Here is an 11210-nt window from a genome sequence, read left to right as displayed (position 1 = left end):
TGACTGACAATGTTTTCACACCATAACCACTACAAGTACCTGTAGGAGTTACAGTGTTTTAACTGCTATTTCAAAGTATGTCATAAACTGTCATATAAGTGTATCCTTCCTTTGCACAGATTGCACATAAAAATAATTCAGTCAGGTACTGAAACGAGTGTTTCCACAAACCATCAGACACGCAGCTCGCAGCATTGATATATATTATGACCTTTTTGTCATGGTTTTTGAAAATTAATTATTGCTTGCCATTAATGTAAAAATTTATTTTCTTAAAACTACCGTATCTTAGGTGTATGTCATTACATTTACTACAGGTGCTCTATTGCAAATAATACATGCTAATTATTTTCTTCAAAATCAGATTAAAAGGTCCAACCCGTTGGACTACAAATTTAGTTTCCTATCCCCCAAATATATTTGACCCCTCACGGATCTAATGGTACACTTTGTAGACATCACAATCTTGTGCCCAGAGAACGTATGGGAGCACGGATTGCCCTGTTTATTTATCTATGGTGGTTAAATGTCATCATGCACCCTTAAAGTGAATTGGCTATTGCAAGTTGGAGAACAGATTTTTTTAAAACAACAACCACCATTAATTCTTTAGGGATTAATTAAGGCTACATGTTCCTGTGGATGGGTGGAAGCGATTCAGGGTGTTGAACAGGCGCATGTTTACACATTGTATCTGAACCAATCAGTAAAATGATCATATACGATTTGTTATTGTGATTTCATATGTGATAATCTTGACTGATATATACATATGCATATATACATGTATGTGCAATGAAATATTTTATTTGTATTTTAGGATCCACTATATTTGTCAATGATTTGTTAAAGCAACTGTTTCTTCTGAAGAAAAAAAAGCATTAAACATTTACTTACTTTACTATCAATTTGGCCATCTTGCATTCTTCCAACAACTCCCATACACTTGCTCCAGTATGTCAACTAACTTCTGGAATAAAAGGGAATCATGACGTGTCAGACATGTCATGTGTCCTTAAGGGGTTAAAACAGAGAGTATCCAATTATAATATATTAAATGGAACAGAACAACAATAATGGGTCTCATGATGAATATGTATTTATTTTGCAAGACAGGAGATGCCTGTCACCTATTACCTACATTATCATTTCTTCGCCACTATCAGAGTCAGTATATTAAATGAAAGGAAACGCATGGAATCGTGGACGTAATGATCTTCTGTAAACTGAATCTCTACCAGATATCAATGGCCTTATTTGTGTATTCATAACAACAACCACTACATCAACCTCTGTAGCCAGAGATGTCTCCACTCTCCAGTGATTTGCAGGGCAAAAGTTCAAACCAGATTATCACACAGAGCTCCAAAGTATATTAACTGGTTTAAACTTTAGGTTCTAATAACATGCATTTCTAGATTAGGTTAAAACAAACTATAGCATTGCTTCCCAGAGCTTTAAACTAGACTCCTGATGTGCAGGACACAATCTCTCCCCATAGACTAGTTTTTCACAGATTACCTACTTTATATCACTGGTAGACAAACTGTAATTAAGAGTGTATAGTACAGACAATAGGCACAGTGTGGAGATTGGACTACACCAAGGTTAACTGATTAAATAAAACTTGGTAACAATGGCAGAAAGCTCTGGAATTAAGTGCACAAAGGGAACAATTTAATCAGAGAATGCTAAATTAAGGGTTTTGCAGGTACTTACGAATATAGAGAGTCCCTCGATCACCCTTTACTAAGAAGTGAACTGAAAGTTAAATGGACACTATAGTCACCAGAACAACTACAGCCTAATGTAGTTGTTCTGGTGAGTATAATGGCTCCCTTCAGGCATTTTCATGTAAATACTACTGTTTCATAGAAAAGGCAGTGTTTATATTGCCCCTTGGGACACCTCCAAGTGGCCACTCGTTAGATGGTCACTGGAGGGGCATCCTGGCTCAGGCCTGCACAGTAAACAGCCCTGCCGTTCAGCGTCCCCATGCTCTGCATTGGATTGGCTAAAAATCGTCCATTTTGATGATGTTACAAAGGGGGCAGAGCCAGTGTGGGCGGACCACGCATCGCTGGAAATAAGGTGAGTTTTAACCTTTTATAGGGGTGCTAAGGGGGGGCCGGCAAGCATCTAAATTGTAGGTTTAGCACTATAGGGTCAGGAATACATGTTTGTGTTCCTGACCCTATAGTGATCCTTTCATGGTTTCTTTGTTCCCTGGAGCTCACTACCTTGGCATTACTCACCTCTCCACCATTATAGAGGAGCACTAGGGACCTGATGCATCCAAGCTTACTTATAAGAAAGAACTTACTTCATTCATAGTGCCCAGTAGGGCATATTACAATGAATAGGTACCCCCTCAAAACTGTTGCAGTAACCCTTTAATCGGTTTGCTGAGCATGGATATAATGAAATCTTGTACTGATGAAAGGGAAAAGTCACAAGTCAAAAGGGCTGACAGCAAAGAGCCTGTACTTTAACATGAAATGCTGGATAGATCCATATTAGAAGATATTACCAACTTTACTTGACTTGGACCTCTTTGTTCCTCCAGGCCTACATAATCATACAATGATTTATTCAACCTAGAGCTTCCTTATATTATATTGCTTTTGTTATACACATAAAGCATTGTATAAATAACAACCTACCCCATTCTGCTGTAATTGTTCATCATGTATTTTTGCTAATATTAAAGTATGCCGATTGGTGTTAGCATTCACATTGAACATTATTACTTTATCTCTGTATTGCCAAATATATACAGTAGGTGTCAGCACCAGCACTATTAAGCTAGTATCTAGGGCAGCGATGACAAACATTTTGGAGGGAGATTTATCAAAGTGTAGTAACGTGCTAAAAATGGACCATTCACTATAGAAACCAGAGGAACCAGCAGGCACATTCTGTTGGTGACTTAACCCCTTCTACAATTTTGCAACTCTTTTTAAAACAGAATACCACTCTTGATGTCTAAGAGTAAAATGTTCTGCAGAGGTGCCCAGATCCAAATACTTCTAAAACCTCATGGTTCTTGAGGCAGTTCCATCAGTTATAGTGTTCAGACCAATGCATAGAGAAGACAAACAAACAAACAAACACACAAACGTACAAACAAAAAAACTGTCTGCACATTATCCAAAAGCTCAATGATAATAAGACAAATTGACAGGGTTGTGAATACTTAAAGGCATATTCACTAAACTCTGGATTTTCACAGATTAAACTTCACCCATGTGACCATTTTGGGAAAACTAAATTGGACAAACCACAATCGTGCAAAAATGGAACTGTAAGTGGGGATGTATTAGATATCACATGAACAATTGCTGGATAAAGAATTATGGAATGACACAAAAATACAAAAACAAGATGGTTAACCCATCCCTCCCAACAGTCTCAATTTTTTTGTCTTCCCAACCCTGGTTTACACTCTAATGTCATGCTTCCACACACTTCACCACCTACACACACACACACACACTACATTCCTGATATGCAAACTATATACCCAATACACAGTCTGGATCCCCCCATGCACACACTAAATCCCCTGTATGCAGAAACACAACTACATTCCCTAAGCAGACACTCTCTGCAGCCCCTACACATACTATGTCTCCAGTACACACATAAACTACAGCACCGTGCATACACACTATTCTCCTCTACAGTCACTACTCTCCTATACACACACAAATGCACTTATACACATACTTTATTCAGCCACACATATTACACCACAAACACATCAGAAACTGACCTATTTACACAAAACACCATGCCCCAATCGGTTCACTCTACACAGAAACACATGCACAATACCCTTCCCTAGCACCTTTGTCCTCTGGTATCCCAGCTATGGAAGACCAGAGACAAGTCACAAGTAAACGCAGCACAAGCATGTCAATAAATTTGCTTGCATTGTGCAGAACAAATACAGGGTTCTGCACATGGACTGCCCTGGAAGAGCATTGAACCAATGCTTTGGGTTGGCATGCTTCTCCTTGGTGATGACACAACACCCCGCCCTGTGACCCCACGTCCTTCCCACTGGGTCGCTGTGATTAAAAAATTCCAGGGTCGTGTTTATTTCCCAGTCCAGCCATTGCAATTGTTTTGATATTTAAAGGGACACTATAGTCACCTGAACAACTACAGCTTAATGTAGTTGTTCAGGTATTATCTATAGCTCCCTGCAGGCATTCTAATGTAAACACTGTATTTTCAGAGAAAATACAGTGTTTACATTGATTGATAGGAATACCTCCAGTGGCCGTCACTCAGACGGCCACTAGAGGGACTTCCTATCACGCAGGGCCCTAAAAAGGCCCTGTACAGGTCAGACGTATTAAAATACGTCTGACGTGTTCAGGAGAGAGAAGGCACTGTGTGCGCGCCTTCTCTCTCCAGCCTGTCAGCGGAGGAGGGGGGCGGGCAAAGACCGCGAGCTGAGCTGTCACTCAGCTCGCTCGCGGCCGCGCACACCGCGCGCATGCGCGATAGTGCGCTCATCACTTCAGAGGGCAGCATGAATGCCGCCCTCTGAAGTATGTGCGCATGTGTGGCGAAGCCGCACATGCGCACAAGGGAGCAATGACGCTTCCAAATGGAAGCGTCTGATTGCTCCCTGCTCGCGCCTGCCTATTTCGTCATTTTGACGAAATAGGGGGCGCGGCTTCACGAGGCTCCCGGCGCTGGAACGAGGTGAGTAAAATCTCCTCCCTGGAGAGTCCCTTTAAGAGAGCAGAGTATTTTTGTGTATTTTCTGAACAAAGATCAAAAGGTTAAACAGTAAAGACAATTTGTAACGGCAATCTTTGCTCAAATTTACCATGGGTGCCAATATTGCTGGAGAGCTCTGTATGCATCTTTTTCACATAGTAGTCTGGCATATTGTTGGGAAAATGGATAGAACTTAACTGTAATGTATTTACAAGGAACTACAATGTATCCATCTGTTCTAACTCCCTAGTGTATACAATATTTTACTATTATTATTATTTTTAACATTTATATAGCAACAAAATATCCCACAGCGCTTACAATCATAGAATGGGGATATTTGACAAGTAACTTACATACAGAATATAACAGATACTAGAGGTAAAGAAGGCCCTGCTCAAACGAGATTACTAGTTAATATTATCTGCATTTCCTCACAATCTGCATTTATTAGGTGCCACCTAAATATATTCTGTTATAAGACTCAGTCATAACTGACTGCTTCCCTCTCTCCAAGCTGTTGGATTTAGAACTCATTTCTTGTAGGGGGATAAAAACTGAAAAAAAAAATGTGAATCAGCTCAAGGAAGGTGTAATTAAAACCGAAGTTGGTCCCCTGGCTCTCAACGCGTCTGCCTCCTCTATCTCTTCTTCTTGGCTACCAAAGTATCAGGAAGGTTTGTTTGGTGTCAGATGTCACTTTCAGCCCATCACTGGCCACACATTGAAAGTAATGGCACATACACAGACCTTCTTCATCCCTGCGTCAGACTCCATAACATACAGGCAACATATTTCAGCTTATGCCTGCTATGCCTAAGGCAGCATCTTCCTATGCTTTGTTTTTTTACTTAAATATTGAAAGGGTTATTCACTAAAGTGAGAATTGTCAAAGTGAATTCCTATTTTAAGTCCAAAAAAGCTGAACTGAAAAAAAATTAATAATCTCCAAGTCATCTATACTTCCAGGCTGGGTACTTAGGCCTAAATGTAGAAATTCTCAACAATTCTCGCTTAAAGGAACAGTATAGCATTAGGTATACAATTCTGTATTTCTAAAGCTATAGTACCCCTGTACCCTTTCCAAACGTGCAATAAAATTGAAAAAAATAAATAATATACTACTCACCCTTTTTCAGCAAGGAGGATCCCTCTATGCTGCTTACCTCTCTGCCTCCCACAATGTCACGGAGGAGACATGCTAGTTGTGTGCGTATGTGTGTATGTATCTGAGTGACCTGTCCTCCCTACATATTTTAACCATAGTCATGCTGAACAGCATGGAAATCACACTATACCTCATTGAAAATTAAGAAGGGGATGGAGACGAAACAAGGTTGTATAGAGATACAGTACTCCATTTCTGGCAAAAGTTAAAGCCATCTGTTATGTAACAACAAATGGCTGTGTACAATCTGATGTAACCCTGTCTGCTAGAATGATGCTGCAAGCTACGAAGAGTGTTAGGTACACAGAAGAACATCAATCAAACCACAGCATCTGAAAGCAAAATCGAAAATACCAAAAAGAAAAAATGCACATTTTAGACCTCGAGTAGGCAGGTAAGTGTCTGTAAGCAGCTGCCTACTCTACCAACTGGGACATTTGGCCCTGTATCCAAGATCTATTCAGGTTAGGTGTTCTAACAGGAGTCTGCTAAGATGTCTTCCAGGTACAACATTTAGTGGTGAAAACCTCATAAATGCTCACATAACTAACAGACACACTCACTAATAGATACTCTCACACTCACTAACAGACACTCACTAACAGACACACACAGTCAGACACACATACACTCACACTAACAGACACACACACACTAACAGACACACACACTCACTAACAGACACACACCCACACTCACTAACAGACACACTCACTAACAGACACACTCACACTCACTAACAGACACAAACAGTCAGACACACACACACACTAACAGACACACACACTAACAGACACACACTCACTAACAGACACACACACTAACAGACACACACTGACACACACTAACAGACATACACTGTCACACACACTCACTTACTCACTCACTCACATTAACACATTTTTAATTTTTTTTATTTAACCCCCCAGCCTCCTTACCTTTGGGAATGCTGGGGGGGGGGGGGGGGGAGGGGGAGTTGTCTTTCTCTCTGGGGCTGCCGTCGGGCTGCTGGGCTGGTTGCTGGGCAGGCGGGCGGCTGGCGAGGGAGCACTTCCTCTGAACTGTCTGCTCAGCTCCCTCGCGCGCCGCAGAGTGGGGCAGGGAGCCAGAATATGATGTCATATTCCGGCTCCCAGCCTCACTCTGCAGCATGCGAGGGAGCTGAGCAGACAGCTCAGAGGAAGTGCTCCCTCGCCAGCCGCCCAGCATGTCAGTTAGCCACAAGGCTAACAAGACATTTGCCCTGGGCATTTGGGGGCGGCTTTTTTTGCCGCCCCCTGGAAAATGCTGCCCAAGGTAAATGCCTTGTTTGCCTTGTGGCTAATATGTCCCTGGGTGGGAGCCCTAAAGTAAAATAATGGGGGGGGACCTATTGTCCTAACCCCGGCCCCCACCCCTGAGCGGCGGTGGGGGGCCCTAAATCAGAATAAGGGGAGGGACCTAATGTCCTCCCCCCGGCCCCCACCCCTCAGCGGTGGGTGGGGGCCCTAAATTAGAATGACGGGGGGACCTAATGTCCTCCCCCCTGGCCCCCACCCATGAGCGGTGGGTGGGGGCCCTAAACACTAATTAGGGGGGGGACCTAATGTCCTCCCCCCTGGCCCCCATCCCTGAGCGGTGGGTGGGGGCCCTAAATAAAATTTAAGCCCCCAGGTAACTAGGGGTCCCCAAACCCCAAGTCACTCCCCTCCCCCCAAAAAAACTAACCCCTACCTACCCCCCTCAGCCTAAAAATAATGAGGAGGGGGGCATTAACTAAATACTGGTTAAAAAAAGATAAAATAAAACTTACCATTTGATGTTTTCTTTCTTCTAAAATCTTCTTTTTTCAGCCCCAAAAAAGGCCAAATCAAAATCCATAATAACCGACGCACTTAAAACAAAAAAACAAGCGCAGAAAAATAATAATCCTTCTTCACCCATGGAGGGCTCTACGCAGACTGAGCTCTGCAGGGCGGGGGAAGGCTTGCCCCGCCCTGCAATTAGGCTCAAAGCACTCTGATTGGTGGGTTTAAGCCATCCAATCAGAGTGCTCTGACAGGTAAATTAAGAGACTGACAGGTAAGTCTCTACATTTACCTGTCACAGCACTCTGATTAGTTGGCTTGAAATCCACCAATCAGAGTGCTCTGTGTCATTTTACACAGCGTGGGAAAGTTCTTTGAAATTTTCCCACGCTGTGTAATTTGACTCATAACTCTCATGATTGGTGGGTTAAGTAACCAATCAGAGTGTTATGAGTCAAATTACACAGCGTGGGAAAATTCCAAAGAACTATTTTATTTTCATTATGCACTTTTTCACTTGTTAGGTAGGACTTCACTGTGTTTTTGAGTTATCTTTCTAGGGTCCTTGGTTCAGGTAGGCATTAGCCTAGTGCGGTGCCGAAGTATTCGAGACAGACATACATAGATATATATTCTTTATGGGGTACGGTGGGTGCCTAGAATTTACCTTTTTTTTTTTTTTTTTTTTAGCATTTTTGCTTTTGTTACTATATTTGCCCTGGTTTGTTTCTCCAATATTCTCCTATATTCCTATAGTCAGCTCTCAATCTCCAATTGGTTGATATCCAATGAAGGAGCTGCTTACACATTTTTTGAGTGAGATGCAGACCATCTCCTTGTGTTCCTTATCTACCCCTTATTAGTTTCTGCTTGGCAGTAGGATATCCCACTTAAGTGGAACGCTTTATGTACTCCGTATCTGTCTTCTAGGGTTAATACCCCTTACCCGGCATACAGACACTTTTTTTTTGCTATTTAGGACCCTCTGTTAGATATAGTAGCTCTTTTTTTAGCAAAGGTTTTTTATTTCTTTTTGGTTTTGCTGCTAATCTACTTTCGGTTGTACTATTTCCCATGCTCCCCCTCCACTGGAGTGGATGTCCGGGATACTCTTCCCTTATTTTTCTATTTCTATTTGCCAGGGTTACCCCCTGAAGTACTAGTACAACCAGGTGATCTTTCTTTAACTAGGGGATAGGGTTAGGTGTTTACCCTAGCCTATGTCGTTTTGGCTGGTGGAGTATCATTTGACCAATCCCAGGGTTAATAATGTTCTAGGTATCCATTCAAACCTCCATATAGGAAAATCCATCTTTGCCATTCCCGACTTTGATAATCTGAGCTAATGCTGGTGTACCTGGCCGAAGTATGGACCTCATACGATACCAAGTTTAATAGCAACCTTAGCTATGTTTTGCTATTACATAACTAAAGCCCGCTCCTGTGGGTGTTTAAAAGAAGAATGTGAGGCGGTAGAGATAATACTAAAATATGAAAAAAGAAGATTAAATCAGCACTTTTCTTTGTCAATGCTTGGTAGTAATGTCCTTGTTCAACCTGCTAAACTTGTTGGTGTTTTTATAGAAATAAACTACAACTATGGGAACATTAGTGTAAATAATTATTAGGATTGTAGATATACAGATATAAATGCATTGTTGAACTTACTATAAATATATACCTAAAAACACAAAACCCAATACATTGTGGTTCCTTAGCAGGTTGACATACTGTATCTCCTAGTGTAAAGCATCTCTGACACCATCTGGGGTGTTAGTATAATTTGTAGAAAAAAAAGACCCCCAACAGTGATGGCTCTACTGGGTGTCCAGGAGCTACGGGATGCAGGGGAAGGTAAGTTAAACTTACCCGAACCTGTGCGTTGCAGTTACAGCCATGGTCTTATTTCCTGCAAGCCTCTTTCAGCTACTGGCATTTCATCTGTCAGGAGCTCCTGTCAGTGTTGAACGCTTGCGCTTTCGTGAGAGCACAACATTGAAGAAGTCTGTGAAGGATCCCGAGAGACTTCCGCGAGAAAAATATTTCCTATTTTGTTTTAGTATATCAATATAATTCCAACACAGTCAATGTGAGTATTTCATAAATATTTTATCTTTATGAAATACTAATTTTGAGGAGGGTGGGTGACATGCCATCTTTAAGTCAGCAAACTAGTTGTTCTTTTAAGTTAGACCAGTGGTTCCCAAACTTAATATTTCAGTATTTCTAGTTTGCATATCTGTACAGCACGGCGGCATTTACAGGCGCTATAGTGTAATGTACCATGTTGGTGTTTGAAGGGATGTTTGCATATAGTTATTGTGTTTTAATACAGGGGTGTGTTTGTATGTAATGTTCACTTTTAAATGCAGATATACATTTATGCAAAGTATTTTTTGTTTGAATGCGGGGCGTGTGTATGTAATATTTGAGTTAGATTGCAGGAATGTGCTTGTGTGTTGTGCTGGTGTTTGACTGCTTGGATGTATGCACATACACTAACACATATATACATACATACATACTTACACAGATATTCATGCACATTAACACACGATGCATATAAATACACCGACACATTGATACAAATTCATATAGACACCCCGACACATGCACACATATAGATACACACAGACACACACACATAGATACACATCGACATATACACACATATAGATACACACAGACACATACACACATATAGATACACACAGACATATACAAAAATGACACACACAAACATTGATATATGCCCACACCATGACACAAATACACACACTGACATAAAAACACACACCCTGACACACAGACACACATACACAGATGTGTGCACAGTCACAGAAGAACACTGACCTATATATATATATATATATATATATATATAAATACACAGATGCACACTCTAACTCACACCCACTCACAAACACCCTGACACACACTCATATGAACTTACACACACACACTCATACTAATATACACACACACACACACTCAAACTCATACACACACTCACACACATACAAGTGATTTATTTTTAATATCTCCAGCCACCCTCCTGTCAGCTTACCTTATGTGCCGGGAGGGTGGCTTGGAGTCCTGCTGCTGGTAGGAGTGAGGGGTCTGGAACTCTTTGTGCTCCTCTCCCTTCATGCTGTGGCTGCATCCTCCTGTGCTGCCTTCCTGCAGGATGCTGGGAGGAAGTGACAGGTTGTCATTTCCTCCCAGCTGGCCGACATTACAGAGGTCCGGTCATGGTTTTAAAGGAATGTGGCTCCTGACCGGGCCCCTGTTCAGTAGTAATGTTTCCCTGGTGCTATAATCATAGCACCGGGGAAACATTCAGTGGCACCCCTTTGGCACACATTTTGGGAACCGCTGAGTTAGACCATTACTATTTTTTATTTTTTTCAATTCTTTATTTTTGTTGTGCAGGTGGTTACAGGGTTTTGACAGACGCCACAACAGCGTATCTCAAGCTTTCACAATAGTCAGACAGTGGCATGTTCATTCGCACAAAT

Source organism: Pelobates fuscus, chromosome 3 (assembly GCF_036172605.1).
Source record: "Pelobates fuscus isolate aPelFus1 chromosome 3, aPelFus1.pri, whole genome shotgun sequence".
Lineage (NCBI taxonomy): Eukaryota > Metazoa > Chordata > Amphibia > Anura > Pelobatidae > Pelobates > Pelobates fuscus.
The sequence above is the reverse complement of the archived record's forward strand: the minus strand, read 5'-3'. Positions refer to the sequence as shown.